The sequence below is a fragment of the Podarcis raffonei genome, chromosome 8, assembly GCF_027172205.1.
Source record: "Podarcis raffonei isolate rPodRaf1 chromosome 8, rPodRaf1.pri, whole genome shotgun sequence".
NCBI lineage: Eukaryota > Metazoa > Chordata > Lepidosauria > Squamata > Lacertidae > Podarcis > Podarcis raffonei.
This window is the reverse complement of record NC_070609.1, coordinates 62483735-62496191: the sequence shown is the minus strand read 5'-3', so window position 1 is coordinate 62496191 and position 12457 is coordinate 62483735.

The following is a 12457-nucleotide window of genomic DNA, read 5'->3' as shown; positions in this document are numbered from 1 at the left end:
AGATATGGCAGCAGGAGGAGCTGAGGCAGTACTGAAACAAGTTTTGGAACAATTGTCAGCAATAAATCAAAAAATTGATAACCAATCAACAAAAATTGACCAAGCAACATCCTCGATCCAGAAATTGACAGATCAGGTTTCCCAACATACCCAAGCAATTGAAAAATTGCAAGGAGTAACAGAAGAGAATCGTAAACTGGCAGGGGAAGCCGTTCAAATTGCAACATCAGCTAAAAAAGAAGTCGAGGAAGTTAAAGCGGAAGTCAAGCCTCTTCATAAACAGATAGGGGACCAACAAACCTATCTCTCGTTGGTGGAATTGAAAAATCGCGAGACCAACCTCAGACTAAGGGCAGTCCCAGAAATTGAACAAGAAGATTTGAAAGGACTTTTGACAACAGAGTTTACAAAGTTCTGGGACTTAAAAGAAGAAATTGATTTCAAAATTGTATCGGCTTTTCGGTTGGGAAGATTAGTAAGAAAAGATAGATCCAGAGACTGCTTAATAGCTTTGAGATCAAGGGAGGAGAGAGACAAAATACTAGGCCTACACTTCAAAAACTCAATTGTGATACAAGAGAAAAGGGTGGAAATTTACCGAGATATTCCTAAACAGTTATTGGACTTGAGAGCCACCTACTCAGATTTGGCTAAGTTGCTGAGACTCAACACAATTCCTTACAGGTGGGAGTTCCCACAAGGGCTATCATTCACTTACAAACAGAAGAAGGTTAAAATAAGATCACCAGAGGACTTACAAAAGTTCCAGCACGATCACGGAGAAGACCTCCAAAAAGAAGCAGCAGCTAATTGGCCTATACCCAACCCAGGTGGAGCAATACCTGCACCTTCGGAACCAGAGGAGAAAGAAGATACACCGCTCTAGGTGTAGCAGAATAGTTCAGGATGTCTCTGCGGCTACTCAGTTGGAATATAAATGGCGGAAATTCCCCGGAGAAAAGAAGGAGGTTATTTCACATATTGAAGAAAGAACAATTGGACATTATTTGCCTACAAGAAACCCATGTGACCAGGCTCCACAGGAAGGTTTTGGTAAATAAAAGATTAGGCCAAGAATTTATTTCGTCTGACAAAGTAAAGAAAAGAGGAGTGGTGATCTACGCTAAGGAGAGCCTGATACCCAAATTTCTATTTAAGGATGAACAAGGAAGAATTTTGGCAATTGAAATTCAAACCCAAGGAGAAAAAATATTGATATTAGGAATTTATGCCCCAAATGACGGGAAATCAGAATTTTTCAAGAAGCTGCATGAGACGTTGCTGGACTATCTGGATTATGCTAACATCATAATGATGGGAGATATGAATGGAGTGGTGTCTACACATATGGATAAGTCTTACAACCAAAACTTAACATCAGACGGCAGACTGCCCAAAACTTTTTTCGAACTGACTGACAATCTGGATTTGATCGACATATGGAGGACAAAGAACCCCCTAGGTAAAGAAGGAACTTTTTTCTCTGAGGCCCACCTGTCTTGGTCAAGGATCGACCAAATCTGGACCTCCAGGGGGCTGGCACCCAAGACTAAAAAGGTGGAAATCTGCCCAAAAACATGCTCCGACCACAACGCCTTGAAAATAGAACTTAGATTAACTCAACCCGGTTCCTTCAGATGGAGAATGAATGACACACTACTAAGAGATCAAGAGATTGTGAAAAAGGCCCAAAAAACATTAAAGGACTATTTTGAGATAAATCTGAATACTACAGTTGAAAAAAGAACGATCTGGGACGCAAGCAAAGCTCTTATGAGAGGGTTTCTGATACAACAGAATTCAATCAAGAAAAAACTCTGGAACGGAAAGAAGGACAAAATATTGGAGAAAATACACCAAGGAGAAAAAAAACTGAGAACCAAACCAAAGTCCAAGGAGGTGCTGAGAGAAATTAAATTCTACCAAGCAGAATACTTAAAATTGATTAATCAGGAGATTGAATGGAAAATAAAACAGATGAAGCAAAGATCTTTTGAATCAGCAAATAAATGTGGAAAGCTGCTAGCTTGGCAGCTGAAAAAAAGACAAAAGCTAAACACGATAACAAATCTAGAGATTGATGGAAGGATCGTACAGAAACCAGAAGAAATTAGGAGGTGCTTCCACAGATACTTCAAAGAACTGTATGCACAGGGGCCCCAGAAAGAATCAGAGATAGATCAATTTTTAAAGATAAATGGACTATCAAAAATAACTCAAGATAAAAGATCAATCTTGAACTCTACAATAACCTTACAGGAAATTGAAGGTGCCATTCAGAATATGCAACTAGGCAAATCTCCAGGCCCGGATGGACTTACCTCCAAATATTACAAGGTTCTGAAGGACTATTTGATACAACCTTTGTTGGAGGTATGTAACCAGATTATGGATGGGAAGAGGGCACCAGAAACGTGGAAAGAAGCCTTCATCACATTGATACCTAAGTCAGAATCTGAAAAGACTCAGCTTAAAAACTACCGTCCCATCTCACTCCTAAATGTGGATTACAAAATATTTGCAGACATTTTGGCAAATAGACTTAAAAAAGTCTTAAATGAAGTAATTCATAAAGACCAAGCTGGCTTTCTCCCTGGTAGACATTTATATGAGAACACTAGAAACATCATTGACATTTTAGAACTTTTGCAGACTAACAGGAATACAAGGGCGGTGTTAATCTTTATTGATGCGGAGAAAGCATTTGACAACATATCTTGGATGTTTATGAAGAAGAACTTGGAAGGGATGGGAGTGGGACGGGGGTTTGAGAATGGATTACATGCAATCTATTCAGAACAAAAAGCTAAATTAATAGTGAACAATGTGGTGACGGAGGAATTTAAAATTGAAAAAGGGACACGACAAGGGTGCCCTCTATCCCCTCTGTTATTTATTTCAGTCCTGGAGGTGCTATTGAATATGATCAGAGAGGACCGGTTGGTACAAGGGATAGAGGTCGGAGTGAAACAATATAAACTGAAAGCTTTTGCAGATGACCTAGTTTTGACACTGCAGGAGCCAGAATCCAGTACAAAAAGAGTTCTCGAACTTATATCTGAATTTGGTCGGGTGGCGGGATTTAGGTTGAATAAACAAAAAACTAAGGTTCTGACCAAAAATTTAACAATTACAGAAACAGAGGGGTTTCAGAGAGAAACAGAACTGAATGTGGTTAAAAAAGTGAAATACCTTGGGATCTATTTGTCCTCCAAGAATTTGAATTTATTTAAGGATAATTATGAGAAATGTTGGTTGGAAGTTAAAAAGGATTTAGAAATTTGGTCAAGATTGAAACTTTCCTTGTTGGGAAGAATTGCAGCTATAAAAATGAATGTGTTGCCGAAAATGTTATTTTTGTTTCAAACCTTACAGATCGTGGACAGAGTGGATTGCTTTGGAAAATGGCAGAAGGATATATCTAGATTTATCTGGCAGGGCAAAAAGCCCCGAATAAAGTTTAAAATATTAACAGATTCGAAAGAAAGAGGGGGGTTTGCCCTGCCGGACTTGAGGTTGTATTATGAAGCTGCAGCCTTCTGCTGGCTGAAAGATTGGTTTTTGTTGGAAAACACCGATGTCCTAGATCTGGAAGGTTTTAATAATGCTTTTGGATGGCACGCATACCTATGGTACGACAAGGTTAAAGCACATAAATTGTTTAAAAGCCACATTGTCAGAAAAGCAATTTTTGCAGTCTGGATGAAATATAAAGACTTACTAGAGAGTAAAACTCCGAGGTGGCTATCACCAGTGGAGGCCAAGGCCCGAAAAAGACCCAATATGGAGGCCTATTGGCCGAAATATTGGGAATTGACTGAAAAAATTGGAGACAATTGGAAGTTGCAGAGCCAGGACAAACTAAAAAATAAGGTGCGAGATTGGCTACATTATGCTCAAATTCAAGAGGTTTTCAAAATGGACAAAAAAGTTGGTTTCCAGGTGGAAAAGTCGAAACTAGAGACAGAATTGTTAGAACCAAAGACAAAGCTGTTATCTAGAATGTATAACTTGCTGCTTATGTGGAATTTACAGGATGAGACAGTTAAATCTGCTATGATTAAATGGGCACAGGATGTTGGACACAACATTATGTTTGAAGACTGGGAAAGGTTATGGAACACCGGAATGAAATTCACGGCCAGTACGGCCTTGAAGGAAAACATTATGAAAATGATATACCGGTGGTACATGACCCCAGTCAAGTTAGCTAAGATACATCACCTGTCTGACAATAAATGTTGGAAGTGTAAGGAAGCAGAGGGGACTTTCTTTCACCTCTGGTGGACATGCCCAAAGGTTAAGGCTTTCTGGGAAATGATTTACAATGAGTTGAAAAAGGTATTTAGGTATACCTTTCCCAAGAAACCAGAGGCCTTCCTGTTGGGCATGGTAGACCAGAAAGTGTTAAAGAAGGACAGAACTTTGTTTATGTATGCTAGTACAGCAGCAAGAATACTCATCGCAAAGAACTGGAAGATACAAGATTTACCCACGCTGGAGGAATGGCAGATGCAGTTGATGGACTACATGGAGATAGCTGAACTGACCGGCAGAATCCGAGATTTGGATGTAGAAACAATTGAGGTGGACTGGAAAAAGTTTAAAGACTACTTGCAAAAGTATTACAAACTGTATGAATCTTAAGACGGTGCATGATTTGGAAATGATACGCTTTAGTAATTATGATTAAGTAAATAGTAAACTAAGTGATAAAAGAGAAAAGGAGATAATATGAAACTGAACATGTTACGTTTATTTTAAAGGTATAAAAATTGTGACATAATACATTGAATATAGATACATAACATGTAAAAGTTACAATAAGGTATGACATAAGGTAACAAATTGCTGACATTGTTAATATAAAGAACGCAGAATCGGAAGGGGTGGGGAAGTCCAAGTTGGGATTTTTGTTAAAAAAAAAAAAAAATGGTTTCTTGTAAACTCCTTATTTGTTTGTAATGTATAAAATTTGGAAAGAAACGTAATAAAAAATATTATAAAAAAAAAAAAAAACACCACTGAAATATTGTGATCGTTCGTATATTGATTTTAGCCGGATCAATTCATGCTGCTGAATTATGTATGAGGCAAAAACATTTATGACCTGATAATTTCTCACACTGTCGTCTGCTGTGGTTCATGTGAGGTCGGCTGCCAAGAACGTAAGAACATTAAGGTTGCCTGGCTGGAACAAACCAAGATCTGTCTGATCCACCATCCCATTTCCAAATAACCAGACAGGAACCTCTGGAGATGAAGATGATGCCCTTCTCTTGGCTCTTTGCCATGGCTTGTGGCGCTGCTAAGACTTGGGACTTAAGGTGGTGGAGAGAGCATAAAATAATGCAAGAGCCCTGTTGGATCAGGCCAAAGGGGGCACATCAAGTCCAGCATCCTGTTCTCACAGTAACGGTCCAGATACCCAAAAGGGAAACCCACAAGCAGGACCTGAGTTCAATAGCAGCAACTCTTCTTGTGATTCCCAGCAACTGTCATTCAGAAGCATTTACTGCCTCCACAGTGGAGACAGAAATGCAGCCAATGTGGCTAGTAGCCATTGATAGCCTTAACCTCCATGACTTTGGTGACCATCACTACATCTTGTGGGAGAGAAATCCACAATTTAGCTATGTGCTGTCCTGAAACTTCCAACATTCACTGTCTGGCCCTCAGTTCCTATATTATGAGAGGAAGGAGAGCTTCTCTCTGTCCACATTCTCTGTACCATGCATAATTTTATATGCTTCTGTCATATACCCTATTATTTTCCTTTTCTCTAAACTAAAAAGCCTCAAATGTGAGAACTATTCTCCTTAGTAGGCAAGTTGCAGCTAATCCTTAATAATTTGGGATGCCCTTTTCCAGCTCTGCAGTATTAGCTGGAAACAACTGGAATGTGTGGGGCAGGCATGTCCAAAGTCTGCTTCGGGGGCCAATCCAGTCCACCAGTCGGTTTAAAAAACCCCAACTTCAATCATAAAAAAGGGTTAACAACTTTGGTCGGCCCTCACGGCCCTTCACTTCATCAAATCTGGCCCTCTTTGAAAAACGTTTGGACACCACTGGTGTAGGGAAAGACTGGTGCACATTGAAAGTGCATTTTACTCCCCTTTGCTCTGGGAACAAATTCTTGCTTCTGTGCACTAAGCCATTGTTTTGTCTCAGTGCTATGTGTAAATTAGGCCACTGTAGAACAATTACATTTTTCAAGGCTCACTTTAAACAAATGAAACATTACCCATTTTGGCTTTTAAATCAGTAGAGGACAGGCTGTTGCAAATACAGCACCCAGGCATAAATTGTGAAAACGACTTCAACGACATGTAAAACGGAAGTTTCGCAAAATGAATCTTTGGTAGGAGAGCAGATTTTGCAACAAGCATGTCCCTCTTTTGAGCTAGGAAATGCTGGAGGCTATGGACTTGTTTTTATATGCCAAACCCATTGTATGCCAATGATTCCTGAGATGCAGACTTAGTAATTATCCATCAAGAAGAGAAATTCTGTCAAAGTTTGCAGAAGTCCTAAGACTGTGATTGCACTTAAAAAAAACCAACCCTCATAAATCCCAGGGAAATGAATTCAATAAAAGAGGTGTAAACTGGGATTAACAAAAAAGAAATATAGTGGAATTTGAAGGGGAGGATCTAATGACACTGCGGAGTCAGACAAGCAATATGTGCCTGTGCATGATAAGGATCAGCCTTAAATTACTGCTGTAATACCTAATTCCTTTTGCCTCAGTATCGTTCTATTTCGCTTTCTTTTACTGCATGTGTTGCAGAAATTGTGCTCATGAGGGTTTGCACATAAATTATAAAAAAATACTGGCAACAAAAATATGAGAACATATTTTGAGCAATGCTTTCAAGAAGTTTAACATTCCCACCAGCAATGAGAAAAGTATCCTGCGTACGTTCTGATTTGGTTTTATGTTTTTAACATACAGTGGAATAATATGAATTGTGGAGCTATGAGTGCCTTCCTTATGTGACCCCCTGTCTCTAATGCTCACATTACTGCTCACACTCCATATCCATTTTTCCAGTAGAATTGAAGCTGTTTTGGGGAGAAATGCATCAAATACCGTATTTGATAAGAAACTATGGGATCTATGTGAATTGTGGCTAACACACTGTGAATGTGGCTTCAAAAACTAGTGGATATGGAGTTAGTGGTTATGTGAACATACCCTTAGGAGGAAGTATCAGACAAGCTATTCCACTCCCTGGGCTCCTTGTGAGTAAGGAGGTAGGCAGGTGGGGGGCTGGCTGAGGGCAGCGTGAAATTGGTGGGGCAGTACCCCATCTACCTTATTGGGCCAGCTGGCCCTCACTGAGGGTTTATGCAAAGAGAGGATGGGGTGATTCTTCTAGTGGTGACTGGTCTGTTGGTAGTTTTCCACTTCCCATGATAAGAGCCTGAAAGCTGTAGGCTGCTCTGCCACCCACTAGCCCAGAAGTTCGCAGCAGTAGTACCTTAAAGTTGGAGCCTCCTTGGGTGATGCTTTCCCTACATGCAGAGTGGATGCTTACAGCAGGCTCCCTGACAAATTGTGAATATATGATAATGAGCTGTTAGTAACAACATCTTGTTCCTGCACGATGAACAACTGTGGTGGGTTCCTTTGCATACAACAGCTACACCACCACCATCAATTGTGAAATAAATCAGGGTTAAACGTTGCCATTAACGACTTCGTTTCTCTCTAATGCTTTAATTATCTGTGCATGGTACAAGTGACAGGAAGAACATTGTGGTAATTCACATTTAGCAGTTTCAACAAGGGTGGCTTATTTTTGAGTAAAAGTAAAGAAACAAACAATGGATGGGTGGGTTGGTAAATAGCATGTCAGTGATTCAGTGCTACCACTAATGTTTGGGCCAAAGGTCTCTTATTCTGTGTTTTGTCCTAAATAATTGGTCTTCGGAAGATAATGCCACGTGTGCTTTTTATTTGAAAGCGCTGGAGATTAGCCCAAGTCCCCACAACAGGCAACAGCGCCTCTGAATTGACACTTGATCTTGCACTTAGCAATTTATCATTCCAACCCATCCAGACTGCAAGAGGCAATTCCTAAATCTGCAAGACTGTTCCTTCTCATGAACTATTCTGGTTATTCCACTGCAGGTTTTATTTTATACAAGGGCTCATTGGCCTTTGTTTTCAGTGCTTTTAAGGTTTGACTATGGAAGATATTAAGTAAAAATAAGTGAAAGCCCTCTTGAGCCGGTACAGAGGGCATTGTACAGAGGGTTGTATCCAAAGCTATTCATACTCATGGTAAATCCACTTGAATTAATGGACATGACAAACACAAGTCCATTAATTTCAGTGGGGCTAATCTGAGCATAATTTAACTGCATACAATGCAGAGTCTCCATAGAGCAGGAATCAAGGAGACGAGCTACTCAATCAGATGGTGTTGTTTCTAGACAGGCTAGTGGAGACTGAGCCCCACAATCCCTTTTGCTAGAAATTAAGCAATGTTCCACCACCTAGCCAAGCATTTTATATTGTGGCAGGCCTGCTTTATATTAGCAATTACTTTAGAGCAATTGTTTAGAAAAAAATTCATTTCTCCCTTGAAAGGTTTCAGTAGCCTTCGCTAATTGTTACCAAGGCAGCACAAATCAATCTCGTTAAACTCCTTGTAGAAAGTGCATATTGTTAAGATTATCAATATATATTTGCAGGCCCGTTTAGATTTCCCAGCTCCCCTAAGATCACAGTTGGATAACCATGATGGGCTGCATATACACCATACATTTAAAGCACATGCCCATCAAAAAAAGAATCCCAGAACAATAGTTTACCCACTCACAGAGCTACAATTTCCCTCCCCCTTAACAAACTACAATTCTCAGGATTCTTTTCTGGGGGTGGGGAGTGAAATGTGCTTTGAATATATGTTGTGTACACAACCATCATTTACTGCAGAGCATGTTGAGTTACTTGACATCTCAAACCTAAAAATTTACTTGGAAGAAAGAGCAGAACTACACATCACTAGTGGCTGCTGCCCAAGGCCTTGAAATAATAAAACAAATACCTCCAAAGCTACAGTAAAGCATCAGAAGACAGAGTCCAGTAAAAATCAACCAATCAATCTAAAATTCAGAACAGATATAATGTTGCGAGATTGGACAGGAAAGCATTAATTCAGACAGAAGTACTTTAAGCCCACCATCTACATGCATTTAACATGTGCGCATAGCAAAAAAAATTAAAAAAGAAAAAGAGGTGGGGTTCTGGGAAAAATGATGTTGGCAGTCCCACCTGTCATTGAACCCAATGGGTTTTGACTATAAGTGATTTTTTGCTTGAGACACATGCAGATTTATTGTATTCCCTCAATGGTTGCAGGAATGACTTGCTCACCATGGCAAGACAGCTTGAGCATATAACACCAATCCTAGCCTGGCTGCGCTGGCTGCCAATTAGTTTAAGGGCCCAATTCAAAGTGTTGGTTTTGACCTATACAGCCTTTAATGGCTCAAGACCGCAATATGTCAAGGACCACCTCTTCCCATATGAACCATTATTGGAGTGGTTTAACCATTGACTCCTAATTTTCCAGGGAAATGTAATTATGTGAAGGAAGGGGAGGGATCTTCTGACAACTCTCAGCACCCTTAACAAACTACGTACAATTTGCAGGATCCTTTGGAGGAAGCCATGACTGTTTAAAGTGGGGTAATACTGCTTTAAATGTATAGTGCAGATGGGGCCTTAATAAGCTCATTTTAAGGTACAGTATATAAATCTTGCCCTCACATCCACTCCTTGCCCTTCAGCTCTCTGAGGAGTTCCCCAAGTGCTGCTTTCACTTCCAACCAAACAACGCAGCAGCTGGAACAATAATACACAAGCATCTCCCCACTTCCCTGTCATTCCTTATTCCGACAACTGATTTATATTGTGGCTTTTATTATTACCCTGATTCAAAAGTCGTAACATGACAGTATTAAGTGATTCTGATCTACTTTAAGAGGCTGCATTTATTGTTTTCTATGCCTGCTTCCAAGCCTTTTAATAGTTAATAGAATACAGACTGTAATTTATTTTATTGCAAATCTCTCCCCACCCACCTGCAAGCCATATAAAATCTAGCCATTGCTTGTTCTTGGGGGGGGGGTGAGAGAGAGAAGGGAAATACAGGAAATATAACATGAAGCGATCCCAGTTGTGGTCCATTGAATGTACAGTAGTCAGATGAAAGCGTCATTCCACAATGTTCCATGTGATGCTAGTGATGGAAGCCATGCTTAATAGCTTGTACTATTCAATAAAAGGATATCATGTTGCATAAAAGTTGCTGTTTTTCTTTCCAGTCTTGTTATAAGGCCGTTAATTTGTCCATAAGGATGGAGTTCCATACCTGTGACAGCCAAGCTTCTAAGAGATTTACATCCAGCTCTGATTTCTGTTGCCGCTTTCGTTTGTGACTCCTTTACCGAAAGCATTCCCTCCTTGGCAGTCCTGTCCTTTTCAGGAAAAGTACTTGGTGATGCTGCTCTTTGTTTCCAGGGGTACCCTTCCACAGTGTTGCTTGTCTTTTGGTCATTGACATCTTTCTGGGAAGTGACTTTGTTCCTGCTGCCTGTTTTAATTTTACATGACGTACCTGTACACCATTTGACTTCAGCAAAGTCCCTGAATTGCACAGTATTTCCTTCTGCCAAACCAACCCTCTGAGAAGACGGATTGTCCTCATGTTTTTACCTCTCCTTCCCCATCGCTTTGTTCTTTATACATGTTCCCAACCAATTGATCTTTGGCATCTTAACAAAGAAAACTAAAGTCCATTTTGAAAATGCTTGCAAAGCCATTTTAAATATGCCCAAAACGGAGAACATACTCCAGAAGTGGAGTATTGCTCCTGTGAGGCTGCTTTGTAGGCAGGAAAAGTGCCAAAATATTCCAGGAATATTGAAGTCCCACAGGCTAAATTTCTGCTTCAAGTATCTACACCAGGCTTCCTCAACCTCAGCCCTCCAGAAGTTTTGAGACTACAATTCCCATCATCCCTGACCGTTGGTCCTGCTAGCTAGGGATCATGGGAGTCGTAGGCCAAAAACATCTGGAAGGCTAAGGTTGAGGAAGCCTGATCTACACTATTTTTCACAAGGCCCTTGTGGACTTTTCCAGTGCAAGCCACCCAAGAAGTTGTTGTTGTTGTTGTTGTTGTTGTTGTTGTTGTTGTTGTTGTTGTTGTTGTTGTTGCTGCTGCTGCTGCTGCTGCTGCTGCTGCTGCCTCTGCTGCCTCTGCTGCTAGTATTTACATTCCACCTTTCACCACACAGTCCTGGGGTGGGATTACATATCCTAAGGGTTCACCCACCCACAAAGGCCTGTGGGAACAAGTACATTTAGACATGCCATTGAGATGTGTTCATTGACGAGGTTAGACACATCTAGGAGGGGAGGGTATTCCACATTCTGGAGGTCACTATAGAAGAGGCCCTATCGCACCCCCCACCCCCACCCCATGAACTTCACATGGCAGTGGAAGTTCCAGCAGCCCACCACAACCTTGCAGGACTCAACACCTATACTATCCTCTATGGGAGGAGATCCTCCTTCTGAGACTTGGCGCTTGGTTCATATGGTACAGTAAGCCTGCAACTTAGCATGTGTTATGTTCCGGGGCTCACACATAAAGCCAAAACCAATATAGTCATTGGGTTGGATGGCAGGTGGGATTGCCAAAGTCGTTTCCCTCGTAAGCCTGCCCCCTTTCCACCCTTATTTGTTTGTTTGTTTGCCACACATGTAAAGCTGAATGTGCACAAGTTAAAGGCATGTATGTAAGTTGTGGGCTTACTGTAATCACAGTAACCCAGACAACATTTTTACCAGTGGTTGTGTTAGCATCTAAGAAATCATTTACAGTTGTACCTTGGTTCTTGAACAGAATGTGTTCCGGGAGTCTGTTCAAAAACCAAGGCACAGTTTCCGATTGGCTGCAGGGGCGTCCTGCAGCTAATTGGAGGCTGTGGAAGTCACACCAGATGTTCAGCTTCCAAAAATTATTCAAAAGCTCACTTCTGGGTTTCGATCGTTCGGGAGTTGATTTGTTCGGGAGCCAAGGCGTTTGAGATCCAAGGTACGACTGTACTCACTTAAAGCTGCAGTCCTAACCACAGTAGCCTGGGATGATCCCCAATGAATTCAGGACTCATTTCTGAGTAGACATAATCAAGACAGTGCTGTAAGGCTGCAATATTGCCCTTGAGTTATGCTGGTTGGACCAGGGTAAGATTGTTACTAAGCCATCAACCACAGGGCAACCCTAAGCATGGGCATAGCCAAGGGGGGGAAGGGAGGGACAGCTTTCCTCCCAACAATAAAAATAAATAAAAATACATAGCAAACTGAGGTTCTGTCCCCCCTAACGAAAGGTCTGGCTACGCCCATGACCCTAAGTAATGATAGTACAAGGGAGGT